The 22457-nt window shown below is 50.4% G+C and overlaps 1 protein-coding gene and 1 long non-coding RNA gene across 3 annotated transcripts in view; one reads left to right on the plus strand and one right to left on the minus strand.

The window, feature by feature from the left end:
* RHBDF1 (rhomboid 5 homolog 1) overlaps positions 1-9899 on the minus strand; it is a 37950-nt gene extending 28051 nt beyond the window's left edge. The window contains exon 1 of one of the 2 annotated variants that reach the window (XM_066977497.1): positions 9631-9899. The gene's annotated coding sequence lies outside the window, so the exon portion shown is untranslated. Of the gene's footprint in view, positions 1-4826; positions 4848-9630 lie in introns of those variants that run through there. The other variant, XM_066977500.1, reaches the window with a different exon arrangement.
* Positions 9900-9980: 81 nt separating this feature from the next.
* LOC136786429 (uncharacterized) lies at positions 9981-11102 on the plus strand. The gene is made up of 2 exons (XR_010825059.1): positions 9981-10802; positions 10906-11102. It is a non-coding gene; the product is annotated as an uncharacterized lncRNA (long non-coding RNA).
* The last annotated feature ends 11355 nt before the right edge of the window (positions 11103-22457 follow it).

Raw genomic sequence — 22457 nt, forward strand, 5'->3', positions numbered from 1 at the left:
CAAGCAAACCCACCTGCCGGCTGCCCAAAGAGCAGGCTCACTCCAGTGAGCCGCCTCAAGGTGTTTCACCGACACAGAGCTAACCCGACCCAGAAGCAAATGACTTCTTGTCGATCTGACAGCCCGGGGAGGCTCAGACAACTTCGGATAAGCTGTGTGTAACCTGAGACAGGAAGGGTAGGACCCGCCTGTTCAGTGATAGCTCACCCTGATGTCAGCTGAGCTGGAACAGCAAACCACGGTCCTCCGCTTGGGTGAAACATCTCTGCTCCATCCCAGCCCGGCAGGTCAGCGCTGGGGAGCTTTATTTAGCCCCACCAACACACGCAGCACGCTGAGCCCTGCACTCTCCTCGGGACGCAGACCAGATGAGAACCGAGAAACAGCCAGCCTGCCGATAAAGGCATGGCCGCCCGTTGCGTGGCATGAAAGGCCTGTCCCAACCCAAGCTGTCTTTAAAATATTTTTTATGTTCAAGCAGAACATGGAAAAAATTATTCTGGAGTATGAGAAGCCTTTGTGCAGGCTCCAACGGAATGGCTGAGGGCTGCATTCACCTTGGGGAAAGTGCATTAAAAGGCATGGGATCTCCCTCCCTCCAGGGAGCGTACGCCATCCCTACGTACTGGCACCCTCGCAGCTCTGAAGAACGGCAGCTCTCTGCCTTTGGGGGTCAGAAAAACACTCGAGTTCATCCTGAGACGTTGTGGGGACAAGCTAATACAACCCGAGAAACAACCGGGGACCAGGGAGCAGCTGTAATCACGGGAAGAGGAGCAAAAGACAACGCACGCAGACGTTAAACCTAGAGAGGCAGGGAAAGGACAACCCGTCCCGCCCCAGACGGGTCAGGGCATTATCCAGAAGCAACAGCAGAAGAGAGCTCTTTTCAACCAGTGCTCCGAGAAGAGCTACAACAGAAGCTACGTGCTTGAGCAGGTGGCTCCAAAACCGCCTGCAAGCAGATCACGGAAAAGCAGGACGTAAGGACTACCGCAGGGCCACTGCAGCAAGAACCAGGCACAGGAGGGTGAACGCAGAAGCTTCTGGAAGGTTATTGACTTTTGTGGCTACCCAAGCAACCAAGCCACCATCGAGGGACCTCACCGTGAGCCACTTATTTATTTCATTTGCTGAGAAATACCAGTGGAAACTTCCTGCCTTGGAAGAGGTCAAGCAGACCCCTATGACAGGAAATAGGAAGCTACATCAGGGAAAATAAATAAATAAATAAATAAATAGATAAATAAATAAATAAATAAATAAATAGAAGTTTTGGACTTCACACAAGGCCCTGAGGAAAGAAACTGGTATGCAAGAGGCACATGGTGCAAAGCCTCACCTGGCACCCACTGACCTTGGAGAAGGTTCAGCTACACACAGAGACAGAGGGTTTTAAATGCAGGTAATAAAAACGCCTGACAGTGATGTCTGAATGTATGTGAGCCAATCACACAATCAGGAAAGCAGATCAGTTGCTTTTGTGCAACTGATTTCCCTAATTTTCAGGAAAAAAAAATGTGGGTCATGATGGATACCAACCAAACACAAGCTCCCGTGGGAACATGAGTATGACAAGCTTTCAAAGCAGCCCTGTGTGGGATATGAGGGGCATCCAGGTCTGGTGGCCTCGTACTGAAGGGAGAAGAAGAACAGAGCTCAAAAAACTCTTCTGATTCCTGTTAGTTCCTGGATCTGTAGCTAAACTTCTCCAAGAACAGGTTAAAAGACGACCCCAACTGCAACCTGCAAACACTCACAGGCAACAGACTCTGATCTTCCAGGTCCTTTTGTTCCAGCAGACAAAAGGCAGAGCAGGAGTCAGCACACAGAAGTTAAGGCTCACAATTCAAGCTGCAAAGATGATATACAGCCACTTGAAAGAGATGCAAGGCAGCAGAAGCAGCAGTGCCCCCAGCTGCCGTGCTGCCCCTTCCTCGTGCTGGCACCACCATCCCCGCAGCTGTCGGGTGACCTGCACTGGGAGCCAACCCGCGTTAGCTCAGCAACGAAAACGGTTTGTTCCAGCCCAAGCTCCTTCCCCAGCCCGAAGTCACCACATGGCTCCACAAACACTTGTGCCAGCACAGGGAAAGAGGAAGAGGCAGGAACAACAAGAGCAGCTGGAGCCAGATGACAGAAATGCTTCTCGAGGCAGTACGGTTTCATGCAATTATGAAAACGTGGCCAAAACCTCACATCTGTAGCACTGTGGGAAGCTTAAAATTATCACGAGGCAGGTGGTGGGTTCTGCATCTCTTGAAGCTGAAATTATTTTCTGAAAACTGCCCTCAGTGCAGGCGCTGAGTGCAGCAGGAATAAAGTACTACTGCTTCATCAGAGGCAGAGTGAATTTTTGCCGGAGTCACTGAATGGGAAACCAACTCCACAGAAGCATGAAGCTGCAGGGAGCTGCCAGCCAAGCCTCACACATGGGTAGTTTCCACGAAAGGGTTTCCAAGGGGCCAGCTTCCCCTGCTAGCCTAAGGCCTGCAGCCCTAACAAAGGGAGCCGAGCCCAGCAGACTGGGCAGAGGCGCTGCCTTTTCCATCTCCTAGAGCACCCAGCTGACAGAAGGGTGTTCGCAGCACTACCCAGAGCCCAGACAGGGCCCAGATCAGGAGCAACGAGCATCCAGCTCCATCTTCCAGAGTAAATCTACAGAGCTATCGACGACCTACCTAGAAACCAGCAAGGGGAACAGCCTGAGCATAAAACATCACCAACAAAGAGGGGGGAGCAGCAGGAAGCTTTCTGGAGTACTTTGGTGTCTTCATCCTGTTTGTGTTTCCCCGTGCACACACCCTGCAGCTTCACACAGACCGCCAGCCTGGCACCATGTGCGACAGCCACATTTACAGCTGCTGCATCCTAAGGCTCTGGCCGTAGCACACCACTTGTAGGCTGCATCAGGGCACGGACCGATGGTGGTACCTGCTCATAGCTCCAGCGACAGTGCATCAAGCACAGAGGCTGAGAAGCTGGCACCAAGCAACGCTTCCATTCCTTAGGGAAGCTGGTGGAGTCATCCTCAGAAGGAGCTGGCTTTTCCCTCGAACCACCAGCAGCTACCACACAGCCGATGCATCTCAGCATGCTTACGCAGGAAGCCAGGATACTACTGCTGGTCCGGTGCCGCAGCGAACGTAGCCAGACTGGATAACAACTATAATCACATTAACAACTCAAATATTAACAAATCCAATTATAAACAACAGACTGCCAACAGTGGAAGTGTATCCAGAAGAAGGCTCATCTACACAAGCCTAGTTCTTGCAGCCTTTTCAAAGGTGCCTGCTGGGCTAGCGGTGCCAGAGCCGAGGCAGCAGCACTCTGGTCTGGGGTCCCCAGCAGCATCACAGCAGTCGCCTGGGTCTACATTCTTCAGCGCCACTGGAGCTCCTCGCTAACAAAGAAGCAGGAAAGGGTGATCACAGCAACTATTTTAGTACACGTTCAACCCACTGCAAAAATTCACCAGGACTCCAGAGGGGATTGTACTGGTTTTCACTACTAGTAAAATGGGTGCACTGTAAATACTGGCTGACCCACGAGCACCAGGGACACAGCAGTCACCTCAGTTATGCAGTAAGGTAAGATTCAAAAAAGGTTTTGATAGCACAGTCATGATCCCACATTAGAACACAGAAGAAAACAACAACAACAAAATCCTAACACTGCATTTTAACAAAGGTTTTGTTTTTTGTTGAAATTCTGCATTTGTAACTTTTTTTCCCTGTCAGCTTGCATATTTGTCACAAGGACTGCAATTCAGGACACAGAAAGCTAAGAAAAAGGCACCAGTTTGACTCTCAAGGCAGCAGAGAATGCTGGCTCTGGTTACTTTTGGAATAGCTGCAGCCCATGCATTCACCTTAGTATTAAAAGCAGCTAAGTATCACTATTTGTTGCGCTAAATAAGAATGCCTCACTGGCAAATGAGATCAAAACTGCCACAGATGACAACATTTCCTATGGAAAGTTACATAAAAGCACACTGAATAGCAATCTAAAAAAAAAAACTCTTAAAGGAAATAACAAACACTAAAGCCACCCGAAGACATTCTATATTCAGAAGGGATGGAAGCAGCAGCATCTGAGCCATGCAGGCCAGCTTTCTTTGCACGCCCCTTTGAAATTCACGGCATCTTCACGCGGCATCACACACCTGCTTTCTCCAAGGTGACCATGGTTCCCTTCCCCCAGATACAAGTTACAGTAAGCCTGCAAGCACCAGCAATGCCAAAAGCAATGAAGCCCCATGGAGATAATTCAATATATATACATACACACGTTCGAACAGCTAAGGATACAGAGCAGAACTGGTTCAGCTAGAGCTGCTCTTGTTAAGCATTAGCTGATCTAGCCAGGGACAGACCTGCGGATAGCCTTTGACACAGGCGAGCTAGCCTGCCCCTCTGTTGCTCCAATTTCTGCTCTGGCTGGTGCTTGACAGCTGGCCACACACCTTCTCGTGCCTTGCCTCATGGGAAAGCAGTTGCAGGAAGAGCTCGCCCTGCTCTGCAGGTGTGTGCGCTCACGTATACATTCATGTGTGCCCAATGCGCTAAGTCATTCATAATACAAATAATCAAAATACTTTGTTTTGGGGGGGGGGGGGAAGTGAAAGGTATTTTTTAAATCCAATTATAAACTGAGCAAATGGCATGTTCTCTCTCACTGCTCCCTCTGAATTTACAGTCCCACGGCAGACAGAGAAAGGGCAGGCATGCTCACACCTTTTGGCAAAGCAAATCCTAGACAGCTGTCTTCTGTGGTTGACTTTAAAGTAGTGATCTCTGAATTCAAGCGACAGAGAAACGTACCTGCCATCTGCCGATTGCTACAGGGCAGTAACACCTGAAACACGGAAGCTGTATTCATCCACCCCAGACATCTGAGTCCTCCAGATCTTACAAATCAAGCTGTTACAACTTTCATGAAGTTAAAGCCAAGCAAAGCGCCAGACCTGTAGAACTGTAAAAGCAGCATCCTGTGCAGCTTCAGGATGATCGCATACAGATTGTTCCTTTTAAAAGAAAAACCTTCAAAGCAGGGATTGCTACTGACCAGCAGAGCAAGCGGCTGTCCCTCTCTCAGCAGAGTGGAAACAGGAAGGGGAGGAGGCAGCAAAGGTATATTATCCAGAAAAGGCAAGATCAGACATGTCTTCGTATCTCTTCTCCCCCTGGGAAGCCTTTTGCAACATACTTCTTAGATCATTGAGAAGAAATTAAATTTCCGGTAATAATCACTGCGTTTTAGAGATGCTCTGATTACTAAGGCAAGGTCTGCTTGTTGCTGAAGGCTCCGGTCTCTTTGAGAATGTACCCGCTGCTCAGGTTTGTATTGCGATAGTTCTAACAATCTGACAGCATGCACAAGACACCTTCCATTGTGCTTCAAACAAATGGCGCACCCACATAGTTGAAAAGCAAGCCCAAAGGAAATTTCAGCATGCACAAGCCTCACGTCAATCTGGCATTTACTGTCTGCAGCAGAGCATACAACCAACAAACTTGTCCTACACAGCACTTGGAGACTCAACAGTTAAGGTTAACATGAAACATAAACTCTCCGCCTTCACCAAGCAGCAAACAGCCACTGTTTGTTATTCAGAAGGATTTGACCAGAGTTTGGATGATGTGCTTGAAAACTCGGCTACTGATTTGCTCCTTGTGGCATCATCCCAACACTCCTTGAAAAAAAAAGAAGGAAAAAAAAAACACTTCCTCATTCCTACAGCAGCACTGACTGAAACAGCAAGTATCAGAGACTGTGATCTCAAGTGGGCTTCAGCTAGTCCCGGAGAGCAGTTAAAGGAGCAGGACCAAAACCAGAGCAGGCGGTCCGAAACCCCTGAAGTTCAACTACCAAGGACACAACCATGCGCGGCCTCGGCACGAACACGACTACCACTGCTCCACATCAATGCCACAACCCAGCCTCTCTCTCTGGGAGCTGCCCCAGACCTACCAATGGCACCATGCGGCCTGCCTGTAAAGAGAGGTTTGGCAGTCAAGCCTTGCCCTCCCCTTGTGTGCTCACACGAGGGTCTCTGCGCGAGCAGCGATCCACGCTCTGAGTCAGTTCAGGGCTCTTCAGGGCTGCAGAAACAGGGCTGCTAGCATGACCACAAAAAACACCGTCTGATAGATCCGCTTGCTTTCAAGGGTAAATCTGCCTGTTCCCTCCCTAGTCTCGGGCCTGATAGCCGCAAGGGCTGAGATCATCCCTTCCTAAATATTTGCTTGCATGGTGGCTGCTGACCTCAGAGGGGAGTTACCGGACACTGACAGAGCGAGCAGGTCACCATCTCCATTCAGTTCAACTGGTTCGTCTGCTAGTTCTGAACAAGGCAACAAACAATCAAACAAATTAAAAAATACATATATATAGCCACAACTGGGGAGATGACAACCCACCTGACAGTGGGCATTCTCTCCTCCTGTGAAAAAAGTGACCATCTTCATTCTACCTTCCAGGAGAACGGGGACATTTTACCCAGACACAATGGTTCCCACTAAACTCAGGTTACAGCTCCCACAACGCAGTTTGTAGCTAGAGAGGCTGTCACGCTCTCAGCAGAGGATGCAACACAGCTCTGTGCGCTGGCAGGCAATGCGTACATTGCATGGGTTTCCTAAATCTACAACAAGTACACATCCAGTAGCAGGGAGGCAACCTTACAATAACAGTGCCAGATCTGCACAGTTCCTGTCTGCTTCATTCCAGCTAATGATGACAGAGTGTTAGACATAGGGCCCAGCATCTCTTCAGCTGAAACGAAAGGAAACTAATCCACATCTGAGCCCAGAAAAAAATACGAAGGAACCCATCCTCAGGTTTTAAGTGCTTTTACTGGAATGGGTCATACATTGGTGACAGGCAGGTTGCTGCAGGAACAGGAATTAACAGAAGCGTGTTGGGTCACAGTTAATGCTGGAACCTCTGAGAAGGGTGCATGGTCTCCATGGGATGCCAAAGCCTCCAGAGATAACTAAGGAAGAAAGGCAGGAGCCACAAGGGAAGAATATTATCAGAGACTGCTCTGCCAGAAAACAGCTCTTGAGATGCAGATAGAGAAATGTCAGATGTTCAGCTCACGGCCAATCCCACTCGGCAGGCAACATCCCCAGCAGCACAGTGGGTGCTCTGGTGCTCTGCCAACCTCTTCCCTGGACGCACTGAATGGAAAACAACTCAGGACTCCTGTTCACGTTGCCCATCTCAGACCTTCAGCACTAACTAGGCTGCGTGTTCACACTGCAGAAAGATCTGATACACTGAATGGAATCAAACCTTTACTAATTATATCTGAGCATGTGGGCTCTGTGCCCAAAATAAACTGTCCTGTCATGCTACACTCAGCAGACCCTGCCTCTTTCAAGGCAACATGCTGGGACTTGCTGGCTACTCTCCGGGGCTGGATTCCAGAGGAACAAGACCAATGATCCCAAAAGGAATTCCTACTCCTGCCGTGCAGCCTCGCTCTGCTGCAGGACTGCTGAAGACCCCCACTAAACCGAACCCGCCGTCCCCAAATCCTGCGACAAGGCACCAGCCCCTCTGGCCCTGGCCAGGTGCAGAGGCCAGGAGCTCGGTGAGGGCCAAGCTAGGGCCTACCCTGCACAGAGCAAGAGCAAGACGTTCCTCAGCTCTGGGCCAGCCCACGGCTTTCCCCAGAACCTGAAAAGCCAGTTTGTAGGCAGGTCTCTTGCAAATGTATTGCTTAAAAAAAAAAAAAAAAAGGCCTGTCATGGGAAGTCCCAGAGCAGAACTAGTTTTGTGGGAGTTGCTTTTACACCACACAGCTTTAACCTCCTTTCATGGGAACCCGCTGAAGCGGGCACACCGCTGACACACGGCCACACAGGAGAGTTGCTGCCGCCCCGGGGACTCAGGACCAAGGAGCACAGAGATGGTGGCAAAGCTTGCTCCTCCACTCCAAGCCCAAAATCCCCCTCGGGAGGACAGCCGGGCCCCGGCTCAGGAATGGCCCAGCACAAGGACAGCGGAGACCTAGGTTAACAGTGGAAGCACTGTGGTAGCCATGAGGATCTACAGATGAAGCAGCAGGAGGGAGAGGCGATAGCTGTCACTAGGCTGACAGGCTGGAGAAGGGAAAGAAAAAGAAAAAGAAAAAAAAGAGCAGACAGGCTTTCAAGCACACAAGGCCATTCTGAAAGTCCTTTTAACAATTAAAACGTGAAGGAGGCACCTAGGAGCCCATTTGGTTTTTCCAACTGTCTCAATGGATCTAGCACTATTCATCCCCTCTTGCAAACACTGCATGGCTGAGATAGAAGAGCTGGAAAGCAAGGTAATTCCACGCACTGGAGTGCAGACCCAGTTCTCCCAAGGCTCTACTCCCCAGCTTGTCCCAACTGGGCCCTTTTTACCCCACTTACGGCACAAGGGGAGCTACTTGTCTTTGAATCAGCGTTACTGCCGTTAAAACATCGTGCGCCTTCTTCATCCCACGCTTCATTCAGAAGTGCCTTCAGTTCCCTTCCTTCAGTGTTTGCTGCCTTGTCCCTTCCCATTAAGTATAGCTTTCTTCCCAGAGGAAATCAGCAGCCATAGGGACAAAAACAGGAAGAAAAGAAACAACTTCCTGCTTGCTCCCAGACCCCGGCATCCCTGACCAACGCTGCACGCTCCACCGCGAGGCCAACCTGCAAGAGAACTGGCAGCCAGAACCAAGCGCTGCACGAGGAACACTCCGAGGCCAGGCAGAAGTCGTTTGTGCTGCCGCTCACCTCTCACATCGCGGGAAAGAAAAGCACAAGCCAAAATACACGCAAGGGGCCCTCCAGTGCAACAGCAGCAGCTACGCGTGTGTGTGCGCTACAAGGGGGGAAAGGACCGGTCACTTTCTTAGAAGCCCAAAAGGATGCAGCACTGAGAGCGCAATCCTGCAGAAGTTTTCACAGAACTATGGAATATCTGAATTTTCGCCAGATTTGCCTTGGGCTGCTGCAATTCCCCCACATCAGGCCAGCAGTGCGTAGTGTGAAAAGTCAGCTCAGGGACTGGATCCAGAGGAAGACTAACCTTTACCTCCAAAGATTATGATCCCCTATCAGCTCACAAGGTGGCTGCCAAACTGCCAGCGTAAGGGGACAAACGGGTGGCAACGCGTGGCGAGGGACAGCTGGAAGGGCCCGGGGCTCCTGCGTGGCCCTGGGTCAGCTCTAAGCCGGCCACGAACCCGCACCCTCACCTCCAGCCGAAACCTCCGGGGTCACCGGGGGTCCCGACGCCACCCCTCCGAGGCAGGACCCGGCCCCGCCTTCGCTGCTGCTGGAGACCGGGCCGGCCCCACGCCGGCCCCACGGGCTGGGACCTGTCACCCACCTGCGGCACCGGGACGAGGCGGCTGCCCCGCCACCCGGCCCTCCGCAGCCTCCCCCCGGCCGGCCGCCCCGCTCGGTGCCCGGGGCTGCCCGGCGGGCCCGTGCCGCCAGCAGGGGGCTGCCGAGCCGCGGCGGAGGCGGCGGGGCCGCGGTGCGGGACGGAGCCCGCAACTCACGTGCGCGCCGGGGCAGCGGGGTTCCCTCCTCCCCCCCCCCCGACCCTTCGTTCTCCCCACCCGCACCCGCACGCCGGCCCCCGCCCCGCACTCACCGGGCAGGCGGGGACGAGCGCAGCGGCGGGGCGCTCAGCACCGAGCCGCCGGACTCCGGGCCGCCCCGCTGCGGGCTTAAGGGGCCGCCGCCGCCGCCGCCGCCGCCGAGCTCGGCCCGGGCAGGGCGCGGAGACTCCTCCCCCGTGCCAGGGGCCGGCCGGCCGGGCACGCCATTCACAGCCGCGGCATGCAAATGGCCGCTGGGCTCCGCGCCGGCTTCGGCGGCGAACGCCCCGCCGGGGAGCTGCGAGCGCCCGGGGCCGCGGGGCTCATCCCGCCGCGCCGCCGCCTGAGTCACGGCGCAGGAATGCGCCGCGCCGGGCGGAAGCGGCCGGCCCCGGGCCCCCGCCCCGGGCCTCCCCCTTCGCCGGTGAAGGCTGAGCCTGGAGCGGCCCGGCGGGGCTCCCGGGGGGTCGGGGCTCTCCGTCCCCTCCCCGGCCGCGCGGGGACGGGGACGGGGTTGCCGGGGAAAGGCAGTCCCGTTAGCGCCGAGCCTTCGGCGTGCTCCTGAGTCGCTCCCCCGGAGCGCCCGGCTCCGCCAGCAGCCCCGCCGGGGGCGCCTGGAGAGCCCCGAAGCTGGGAGCTCGGTGTCTCCCCCCCCCCCAGTACCCCCAATATTCCTGTGTTTCCCATCCGGTTCTTCACAGCTTCTCCGGGCACATGGTTAGGGTATCAACCCTTCCTAAGCTCGCTCTTTCCTCCCGGCCTCAACGTTTCCCCCTTCTGGATGGCGTACACCCATCTCCCTTGCTCAGTAGTCCTCGCCTTTGTCCTGGGACCGCTGCCCAAACTTTCTCCATCTGGCTCTGTGGTCAGCATGTATTGCTCGTGCAGAGGTTCACGAAAGCCCCAGCGGACGCTTCAGTAGGGCCTGCATCATGCACATCCATCTTCGGCTGGACCCAAACCTGCAGCTGCGTACTTTTTACATTTTAGCAATAACCGGGGGCGGGGGGGAGTATTCCTTGCCATCTTGCCGCACCTCCGAGGCCGACCTGCACATGACGGCGTTGGAGAGGAGTGGGGTGGCTGCCGGTGCTGCGTGTGAAGGGGGAGCTCATCGCCACCACCCTGCCCGTGCCCGCGTGCAGCAGCGACAGCCACGCTTCGAAGGCAGCCCCCAGAGCCCTGCTGACTTCAGCGCGTCTCCTCAGCTGGTGAGCGTATCCAGGTCAGCCCCAGCTGGTCCTCGGCAAGGTGGAGACCAAATTGCATGCGTAACCCTGCTTGTCCGCAAAGCCCCATGAAGCTTAACAGACACAAATTATTTTCAGATGTTCCTACCACATAAACAAGGGAAAGAAGTGTCCAGTAACATGAGAGAGAAGGGATGAACTTGCAGGCCCTTCAGCACCTCCCAGAAGGAACGCACCGGAGCCAGCGTGATTCTGACCCACCCCTGCTCTTTCTTAGCCTCCTTCCAACAGCATGTGCATTTTGCAAGAAAAATAAAGTTCTTACACTGAAACGTGATTTATTGCTCCCACAGACAGCACTCCTCACTCCATCCCACATGCTCAGTGTCCCTCCGGGCCTGCGGGGTGGGATTCCCTTAGGCAACTGCAGGCATCTGCGCTTATTCGGGTAGACTCTACCCTCTTGGTCAAGAATACGCTCTCCTTGCTCCCATTGCCAGCCAGGGTGTTCCTCTTTCAGTGCACTGAGTCGTATCAGCCTAAAATACATTGATAAAAAGTGACTTAATGCCAGCATCTGACAGCAATGTCCAGCCTGTGATCACGACATGAGACATGTCCATAGGATGTGCAGGCACTGGCACAGGCTCCCCAGGGCAGCGGTCATGGCACCGAGCCTGCTGGAGCTTGAGAAGTGTTTGGACAATGCTCTTAGATACATGGTTTGTTTTTTGGGTGGTCCTGTGTGGATCCAAGGGTTGGACTGGGTCCTTGTGGGATATTCCATGATTCTATGATAGGAGCCCTGCTTGGGGGGGGGGGGGGGGGGGAGAGAAGTAGTCCTTGCGAGACACCAGGCAGAGGACTCAGATGGTGAAGGAGGTATTTCCATCTCTACTCGCTGAATGTTGCTCCCCAGGAAGGCCTTAGGAAATTCCCCTCCAAAGCTGGCATCTGTTCGCAGGGGGGGTTGGCCCCAAGCTGCAGTCCTGTTCTCCATCCCTCTCCAGCTGGTGACCAACCAGCAACTACTAGGGTGGGTTCCTCTGTGTTTAGACTGGGATACCAGGTGTTTGCCTCCAGTGGTGTTTCACATGGGTGTCATCACTCAGGGTCAATGTGAGCCTAAGGCCGGTCGTACCCACCCTGACCAGAAGAGCTTCCCAGATGCAAACGCACTTCTCAGAGGACAAAAACCACTATCTGGGTCTTTGGTTTCACTATTTGGAAGAAAAAGAGTTCTCCTGAAAATAGAGGAGCCTCTGATCTTTTTCTGAAAAAGGAAATACTCAGCTCAGGTCTCACCTAGCAAAGGGGGAAAACTGAAGATTATTTGCCTCACTCAGTGTCCAAAGGGGAGGAATGTTATGGGGGGGGAATTGCAGGGAGCACTGCTGTTCAAAACATGGCCTCTGAGAGCCAGCTGAAGGACAGTTATCTTTCGGTGCTTGTTATGTTTAACAGGAACATGTAATTACATCAATTTGCCTCATTCTTCTCTGCTGGAAGCTGGAGTTTCCTCCCTTCTGCTTGAAATCCATGAGAAACTGTGATCCTACCACAAGACGTGGTCAAGACCCAGTGCAACAGATATCCTCCATTGTGAAGTACGGAAGTTTTACTGCCGCAGCTCACTCTCACTGCTCCCTCCAAGCTGGGCGAGCTGCACACTCGCCCAGGCACTCACGGGTCTGCACCAGCCAGAAGTCCGGGCAGCACAGAATGGCCTAGTTCTAGTGGGTAGTTCACATGCTCCTCATCTTCATCAGCACCCCACGCTTCTCCCTCCTGTGCACACGTTTGTATGCAATGCTCATTGGAACAGTTATCCTGTGTAATCAGGCATTGAATCTGCCAGCACTGACAGTCTTAAGAGCCTTAGCTGTCCAGCTATGCGGCATTAGCGCAGCCTGCCTTGGGAATGTAAAACACAAAAGCCAATTTTCCTTCGATTCTGTGCCAACAAAGTGGTCCTTGCCTTCCCTGCCTCCCAGCACTGGTCCCGCAGTCCTGGCCTGTCCCACCTGTTCAGTCACGCCGAGACCCTGGGTGCCGATTTTTACCAGCTTTTTGATGCATCTGTAAAACAGTGTTTTTATGTTGCCCAAGGTAAGTTTCAGGTGGGTGCATGGGCTGGTTGGACGTGCCACATTGTCTAGTCTCAACACAAAAGTCATGGCCTCTCTTTTGTTTGGCACACCAGGGAGCTGTACAATGCTCTGAGCCAGCACAGCCCCTTTTCCTTTACCTTCTTTCAGCTTGCACGCATTGCCTAACAGTTATGTGAGGACAGCTGGGACACACCAGGAGCACAGAGATCTATTTTTATCTGTATTGCTTGTAATCTAGACAGATGGTTTGTTTTTGACCTGCTTTGTTCAGGGTTTAGGCCAAAAAAGTGTCCTAGTATACAGCAAGCCCAGCTGAGAGCATCGGATTGCAGCCTTCACAGGGAAAACAGAGCTTCCCTTGCCTCCTGGACATGGCCTGGCTTTGCAGTGCCTCCTGCGCTCACATGGAGCAGCAGCACAGCCCTAGCAGCTGTTCTAGCAAAGAGTGAAGAGGTCCAGAAAGGCCTGTGATTTCTCCTGGGGAGGATTAATAACACAGAAACCTAAGCAAAATCCCATGGACTTTCAAATGTAGGTGGCCTGGCCAGGAGCCAGAGAGGAAACTGCCAGGAGGTTGAGGATGGGGGTTCCCCTTGGGGAATGCATTTCCATGGTGGTTTCCAGTCACCTGCAATCCCTCGGCAGGGAACTAAGCAGGTTCCTGGGACCAACTGCAAGTCAGGCTTTCATCCCGAGACAGGAAGGGTGTTGTGCTCTTGTGCCCTATGCACTGGGAAGCTCCTATGGGCAGAAGTGGGCTTGGTGCTGGGGGATCTGTTCACCAGAGCTGCTACGCAAATTGTCTCCTGCTCTTCCTTGCTATGCTGGAGCTCCTGTGTGTGCAGCTGGCGTTGCTGCTTTCTGACACAGCCTCACACTGGGAGCACACCCAGCCTTTCCTTCACCTTTGCACACCCCGAGGATTTACCAGGTGACTGGACTAGAGGTGAGAACTTGTATAAAGACTCTCTTCCCGCAGTAGCCAGACAAAGCTTCACATCTGATACCTAAAGGCTGGAGAGCCATGGGACAGCCCTAGGACTATTCTGGGACTGGCCGTAATTCTGGGACCATTGCTCCATGCAAGCACCAATCTCCACATCTCCACATCTATCTGTGCAGAGGGGCTTTACCACCCCTCTGGGAAGAGCAGCACGGCTCCACAGAACAGCCCTGCATTTGTGAATGCTCCAGGTTTGGGCCTAAGTGCAAGGGAATGATCCCCTCATGCAAACTAAACCTGGGTTTGGTGCACACCGAGAAGGGTGAGCTGGCTGCTCTGAGCTCCCAGCTCCAGCAGTTCCCTTTCCCTGGCATCACGGCTGCTAACAGCCTGCTGATCCAGAGCATCGGCACAACACAGCCGGAATACAGATGCCGCCTTTCCAGGTTGGATGCCAAGGCTGGTGCTGCCAACCTGTGAATTTAGGCACCAGTGACCTGATAGCCTGATGTTCAACACTGAAATGTGGAAGGCGAGAAAGTGGGACTAAGGGGTGGCAGCAGCCCAAGTGCCTGTAGCACCTCTTTGCCTTGGTACAGGGCAGATGTGCAACAGGAGGGGTATAGAATAGCAAAAAATAACATTGACACTTTTTGGAGTACAAAAAATACCTTTTTCTTTAAAAGAGAGAAAGAGAGAGAGAAAGAGAAAGAGAGAAAGAGAGAATAAGAAAGAGAAAGAAAGAAAGAAAGAAAGAAAGAAAGAAAGAAAGAAAGAAAGAAAGAAAGAAAGAAAGAAAGAAAGAAAGAAAGAAAGAAAGAAAGAAAGAAAGAAAGAAAGAAAGAAAGAAAGAAAGAAAGAAAGAAAGAAAGAAAGAAAGAAAGAAAGAAAGAAAGAAAGAAAAAGAAAGGAAAAGAAAGGAAAAGAAAGAAAGAAAAAGGCTACTCACAAGCAGCTATGTTGCAACTTGAATTTCTTACAATCCACTCAATTTACATTAAGTTAAAAAAAGTAACATTGGACTGAAAATCTTTTGAAGCTTCTGTCACCCTCAGGCACGAGCAAACATTGCCAAAGTTATTACGTCGTGGTGTGGCAACAAGGAGCACCATGCCTCTAGCTCAGCCATCTCATGCAGCGATGGGTGTGCTCGGGGCTGTGCTGGCGGTGGTGACCGGCTGTGGAGCCAGGCGTCACGGACCAAGGAAGAGGCCCAAAATGAAACCAAGCCCCACTGTCCTAGACAGTAACTTATTCGGCTCACACCAGAACTACTTCACATCACAGACGTGTCAACGAGTCCATGTGGGGCACGGGTGTAGGACTAGGGACAAAAAACAGAGTTCACCCTGGAGACAAGGCGGGAGGGGAGCTGAAATGCTGGGGATCTGGGAAGCTGGTGGTCCCCCAGACTGCACATAGCCACAGGAGCTGCTGCCCAGCAGGAGCATGAGGAAGTCACATCAAAATTCAATCCATTCATTTCCTGCCCAAATTAATCACAACTGATGATTTCTAGCTCTGGTTGCAGGGAATCGTGTGTTTCCAGTGGCAGGAGGAGCTGGAGGAGTGGAATTAACAAAAAACTAAGATTTCATTGCCAGCCCTTACATAATTTTTTATTTTAAACTGTATTTCACCCAGAAAATCCATTCATGTCAAAACAGTATGTTTTGTGTTGGTAAACCATTGGGGGAATTGGAAAAAAAAAAGTATAAAAGGAAAAAAAAAGTGTGAAGAACACTATTATTTCCAAAATATTGAAATATTTACGAAATGTCACTTAACAAAATAGCTTCTGTCCCCCCAGTTTATTTCCAACAACAATAAAAAGTTTTAAAATCTATATATACAGATATGATACACGTATATATATGTTTCATATGAAAGGAATAAAAACGTCATGGGAGAAGTAAGATGAAACCCCCAAAATATCTGTTACATAGCATGAAAGACTCTTACAATTTTCAAATCCACTGTTGGCAAGAGACTAAATAATATTGCTTCAGAATTTCAAAACTAGACAGATTTATTGCCAAGAGGCACACAAGGGCTCTTATAAAGCAGTCAAATATGGAGCATTCTTGAGCCTGTGATCAAACCTTGCTATCAGAGTGCAGGAACGTAAGAGCCCAAATTCAAATTGCACAAATTACCTTTTAGCTGGTGATTTGTAATTCTGGAGTGCCCTGAATTTTAAATGGTGACTTTCATGTATGAAGGCAATATAATGTCGAGGGGAGAGCAATTGGTGTCCTATTTCTGAAGGACAAGAGCAGGAAGCTCAGTCTGGTGGAAAGCAGGCAAGGGGAAAAGGCACGATCTGAATGCTGAAACTGTTCCTACAGAGAGTATTTTTTGAGAGCGGGATCATCACTGGCTTTAGCACTGATATCAGTAGGCTGGCAAGGGCCAAAAGGTGGAGATGCATCTAGAAGGTATACAAAGGATTGGTTTGGAGAAGAGCTCCTACCTTGTACGTTAACAGCTTTCTATCCAGGAACAAATGACAGGGAGACTCCTTGCAGATTTGCAGATAATGCAAATCTGGGGAGAAAATATGATGAAAAAAACACTCATGGGTTGAGATAAGGACAGGGAGATCACTCACTAATTACCACCACAGACACAACAGATTTGGTGATTAATATAATTAATTGCCTATTGATAACAGACTAGAGCAGTGAGAACTAAAAGCAAACTAAAACCACTTTCCTCCCATCAACCTTCTTCTACCTCCTCCCACCGAGCAGCGCAGAGGAATGGGGAATGGGGGCTGCGGTCAGTCCCTAAAGCTTCGTCCCTGTTGCTCCTTCACGGTCACTCTGTGCTCCTGCTCCACGTGGGGTCCCTCCCATGGGATGCCGTCCTTCCTGAACTGATTCTGCGTGGGCTGCCCACAGGCAGCAGCTCTTCAAGAACTGCTCCAGATATGGCTCCGTACCACGGGGTCCATCCATCAGGAGCAAACTGCTCCAGCACGGGTCCCCCACGGGCAGCAGCTCCTGAGCATCATGAAAAGGGACTCAAACGCAGCAATCACCACATCTCACAACTTTCCAAATTAAAAAAAGGGAAATTAATTTAAGGAGAGACAGAGATTTCCAATTCAGTTACTTATAAATAAACTGAAAGAAATCACAAAAGAGATGAGGAATTTTGTTCCGTCTGTCAGAAATAAACTACATTTTTTTGAAGAAAGAACAATGATATGCTATCTTCCTGTAAAAATATGAACTCAGTAATTGGAGAATAAATTAATTTGTTTACTGACAACAGTCTTGTAAAGAATTTGCTCAACTAAAATGACAGGGCTTTGTGTAAACCCAATAAATCTTTAAAGAAATCTTGACAAATAGTTTTGGCATAGGCAACTTAGAGACAAAATAAAAGGCTGGAATTTCAAAGTAAAATCTAGTCTCCCGGTTTCATTAGCATAGTTTAGATCCACCCTCCATCAACAAATAAATTAACCATGTCAATGTTTAGCAAGAAATGCTGTAGTTATATTTAAGGAACAATAATATTTAAAATAAATACTGTTTCAAACAATCTAATTTCATGGGTTTTGGTCTAAACGATTGCCCCTGTGCTTCCCAGCCAGTGAGAAAAGGTACAACTGGAAAGGTAGCTCCCTTTTCTGGTCTGTCACTGCTTTATTGGTTTGGTCCTTCTGTGCTAATCCTCATTTTTTAGGTTGCAACAGGAGCTAATGAAAAGGAGGGGGTTACCAGCCTCCAAAGATGCCATTTCTCCACAAATCCAAAGGATCCGAACTGGGCACCATGATGCATGTACACCGAAACACTGGTGCTATGCAAACAGGAAGAGAAGGATTATTTGTAATTAACCCCTGTCAACGGTGAGCCTATAAAACATGCTGAGCTGTAACTAGAACCTCGTTTTCCAGCAGACTTTTTGGTGGAGGAACTAAAGAAGCTGTTGCCAAGCTTAAATGACAAGGAGGTGGTGGAGCTGTCTCTATCTTTCCAGACCTTTCACATGACATGGAAAAAAGAGGAAGTTGCCATCAAAGTTTATAACCAATTTTCTGTTTCTGTTTGTTATAAGATGCCAAACCAGGAGAAGGCAAGTAAAGAATAAGAATTCTTAAACTCAAAAAGAAAGCAACTGAGCTGAGCATAAATCTTGACTCCCACCCAAGACCTTTGCATGTATTACATTTTATTATAAGCATTTATTACAAAAAGTCTTGACTTGGAGCAAATGGTCCCAGTAGTTTAGCACAAGCCAGCTTGTTTTTCCCTTCCAAAAATACTGGCACATGAAGCATTTTGAAATCAGATGGAGCTTTCTACTGCTTCAGGACTTGTGAAGTCCCAAAGCCAGCCGTTCAGAAAATTCCCAAGTCACTGTTTGGAAAACTTTGGGCATATATGAGCAATCAAACTGTCTTCTCAGAGCCTAGGCTAAAGCAAATTGTCTGTTCCAGAGGCATCTTTCCCTCTTTGACTGAACATGACAATTGCACCAGTGAATATGGTCAAAGCTTCAGTTAGGCAGAAAACCAAAAAATTAGTCCAACCTCCTGCAGGATTTGGAAAAAGAAAACATGTCTTCGTTCCAGGTTGCTACAAAGCCCCTGGATGTCAAGTTGTCCAAAAAGGAAAGGACTGCACAAAATATCTTAGTCTTTCAAAAAAAACACCCCAAAATACAAATGTTTCAACAGAACCCATTTTTAATGTAACATACAGAAACATCTCAAAGACTGGGTAGAGAATTCTGTCAGAAAAAGGAAAAAACTTCCAAGCTGCTCACTTCTAAAATCTCTCAGAGCCCTGTGGGTGAGACGGACAGGCGTTTTACTGGACTCCCCACAAAATCACCACAGGGCACGCTCGATCATCTGGGAAAAGGCAGATCTGGAACTTCACTGCCCCAGCCTGACTCTTCCAGGAGCAGACGGGCTGCAGGAAGAGGGACCTCCTGGATGGGCCCATTGCCGGGCTGTGCATCTTCGCGACACTGGGGCCTTTCCTGGGCTCTGGTGTCCACTATTGTGATGGCAGCCCTTGGTGCCAGCAAGAGAAAGAAGCTGCTCACTGTCTCATGCCTATTCTCCCCTGAATAAAGCCTTGCAGGAAAGGGAAGGGATCATTTCATTTCTTAAAGGGCAGCTGAATCCCCTCTAAATGGCCACATTCTTGTCCTGCTAGCAGAGTGCGGCTGGTGCCAAACTTGGTCACAAAGGCGTATTCACAGCTTTTTCCGTCCTACACATTCAGGAGTTGAAAGCCAGTTTGGTACAAACTCTCCAAAATGACTTATTCAGCAGCTGCTTGCCAGCTTCCTGTTTGCAGAGCGGCAAGGCTGGAGCCAGGGCACGAGCCCATGCACTGTGCACGCTGCCAGGGGAGACCCCACTCCGCTGGCAGCCCTCAGGGCAGGGAGCCTACCAGCCAGCGCTGGTGGGGCTTGGTTTGGGCAAAAGCCCCATCACCAGGCCGGCCTTTTCACCTCTGCTTTTGGTTTCATCACCAAATTTGCTCTTTCCTGAGGTTGCTGCTCCCTGGGCCATGTTCCAGCTGTAATGAGGATCTTTTCAGCAGTAAATAATTCCTGCTGTCTCCAAGGGAATGGAGCAAATACTCAGCCTCAAGCTACTGAGCATTGAGGGCAGCCAGCTCCCACCCTTGCCAACAGCCATGGAAGTGATTATCCTCCCTGGGATCAAGAGACTGAATGTCTTGTCTAAAAAAACTACAGGAAGGCATTGGAGGAAGAGCGACAAAGCTATCCCTTAGCTCTTAGTTTCATTTATGAGGGAGGTCTGGCAAAATGAACTCCTCAAAATGAATAACTCAAAATGAAAAGTCTCCACTTGACACAATGCCACCTTTGCACTGCCTCCTTCCTGGTACACTCTCAGCCCCATAACACTTCTGGGAAGCGTAGGAAACACCAGGCCGTAAGTCCAGGTGCTTTTCAGCTATGAGCGGAGCTCCCATGAGTGGTTTGGGATTGTAGGGTGACTCTGCTGGGGACATCATTGGTTTACCAAGGAGAAGAAACCCCCAGGTCTGTACAAGGGAGGTGAGCAGCTCACAGGAAACCCACGTCAGCTGTGAGTGGGTCAGTGGTGGCTCCTGTTTGCAGGGGCAGGTAATAAGAATGTTTTCTCAAGGGCTGCCTTGGGTTATGTGGTTTCTTCACCATCTGTGGCTTTAGCGTGACTGCCAGCAGCATGGTTTCTCCTCCCAGCCTCCTACACGGCCTTTTGCTGGAAAACGCCTGCATGGTGTCTGCAATCCCTGCAGCCACACTTGCTGCTCAGGTTACAAGACGGAACCGAGAGCATCTTCACGTCCACAGATGTCCGTGGTTAAGTGACTCACCTCATACAAGAGACAACTTTCCCAAGAGCATGCCACAGCCTATGGAAAAGGATCCTTTTGCTGCCAGATACAGGCATATTTCTTCTACACTACCACCACCATTTCAACTCACTTCTTGAAACTGAGCAAGCTCATGGCCACCAGGAGGATGGCATGAAACAGCAGGATTTCACGCCAGTGGGCCCACGCTCTTTCACAGTTGCACACACCATACCGGAGGCTCAGGCTGTCCTCAAATGGAATTACTTAATCAGCAGCATGCTGATACGCTGACTACAAACGCTGGTATAATGGTCGCACAGATGATCGTTTGTTGCAGGCCCATGGTAAATGAGCTCCTCTGTGGTTCCCCGGCAGTAAGGGGACCCTTCCTGTTCACTACACGTTTGCTCTTTCAGCTGTGGTCATTTGTAAATGAAGAAAAGTGGTCACATCTGACCCTGGCTGTGGGCAATATGCATTGCCCCATTGCCCTCAAGATATATAAATTAGAGACCTGCAAATGTCAAGCACTTTCTTTTGGTGGTGGGAGAGCCAAGCGTTTGGCACCTTTCTGCATTTAGGGTAAAGACATGAACGATTTCCCCACATACTTGGGTTGTATGGTTACTGTGGCACCATAAGAAAGAGGTGACATGGGGAAATGCTGAGCTTCCTAATGGCCATGGGAAGGTCTCAGGGAGTTTGGCCATGAATTAAACAAGAGTCTGCAATGAATTTCCAGCTTTTGTAAGTATATCCTGCATATGCATATGTATGCAATTACACATGGTCAGAGAGCCAGCAGCAGAGCAGTGAACAGAAAAGTCAGTCCTTGATCTAAAAGCTGGAGGAATCATGAGATCTTCACTGGGTAAATCAGACTGGTGAGTCAAACGATCTCTTCTAGATTTAAAATTTGTGATTGTATCACACATATGCTGGGGCAGTCCCTAGTTGTGCAGAATTAGCTGAGTTACGCGTGAAGAGCAGGGTCTGGGGAAACAGTTCCATGAAACATAAGGAGGGAGGACCCTTAAGGGGCATTTTTGCAGGGCCATGGATTGTGCTCTCTGTCCCCCTGCAGTCCCTGCTCACACCTTTCCTTAAAGAGCTTCCACCCCGGGAACTCTTTTCCAGGCTGAACAGGCCCAGTGACCTCAGCCGCTCCTCATACGTCTTCCCCTCTGGGCCCTTCACCATCTCTGTAGCCCTCCTCTGGACACTCTCCAACAGTTTCATGTCCTTTTTGCACTGCGGTGCCCAGCACTGCACACAGTACTCAAGGTGAGGCCGCATCAGCGCAGAGCAGAGCAGGACAATCCCTTCCCTCGACCGACTAGCGATGCCGTGCTTGATGCACCCCAGGATACTGTTGGCCCTCCTGGCTGCCAGGGCACACTGCTGGCTCATATTCAACTTGCTGTCAACCACAACCCCCAGATCCCTCTCTGCGGGGCTGCTCTCCAACATCTCATCGCCCAGTCTGTACGTATAGCCAGGGTTGCCCTGTCCCAGGTGTAGGACCCAGCACTTGCTCTTGTTAAACTTCATGTGGTTGGATCCTAAGCTACAGGGACAGAGCTCCTTGACCACAGCTCCAGCACAAGGCAGTTCTTTAGGCTGCTTGCTGAGCTGAGATTAGCTGTGCGCAATTCATGCACTGACCACGTACAACCACTGGCTCATGGCCGTGCTATGTGCAAGGACTGCTGGTGTTGATTCTAAATGGATATTTCCAAGGAAAAATGCTTCTGTTTCGAAAGGAAACGATGTACATTCTCAGTGATCCTTGGGCTAGAAACAAACACTTAAATTTCCCCAGAAGTGCAGGAAAGACAGGAGGGTCTGGCACAGCGCTGGACCCAGTATGCCCTCTGTACTGAGGAGCAGGGAAGATGGAGAAATGTGAGATCTGGTGCTGCTGACTGAGGCTCAGCAATCACAAGGTCTCATATATTTCTGTTACACATAATCACACCAACAGAGCCAGCTCCTTTGGTACACAGAAGGTGAGTGCTGTTGAAAATGAGGCCAGTTTTCCATGGTATGTTATATGTTCTTACAGCCACTGATTCAGCTAAAAGGATGTTCTGCCCTGGGGCTGGGCAATTACAAATTTAGCAGCTAGAGTTATACGTCCGTAAGTGTCTCTGTGGTAACCTTTTTCATTGCATCTGGGAAGAGCCCAAACAGGAAATCTCAGGTAGAAGTGGGAAACAAAACCTCATAATTTGAGTCATCAGTCATATGGTAAAGTTAGGAGAGGAGTTAGCCTTAGTACAAAGGAGCTTGTCT

Source organism: Anser cygnoides, chromosome 15 (genome assembly GCF_040182565.1).
Source record: "Anser cygnoides isolate HZ-2024a breed goose chromosome 15, Taihu_goose_T2T_genome, whole genome shotgun sequence".
Classification (NCBI taxonomy): domain Eukaryota; kingdom Metazoa; phylum Chordata; class Aves; order Anseriformes; family Anatidae; genus Anser; species Anser cygnoides.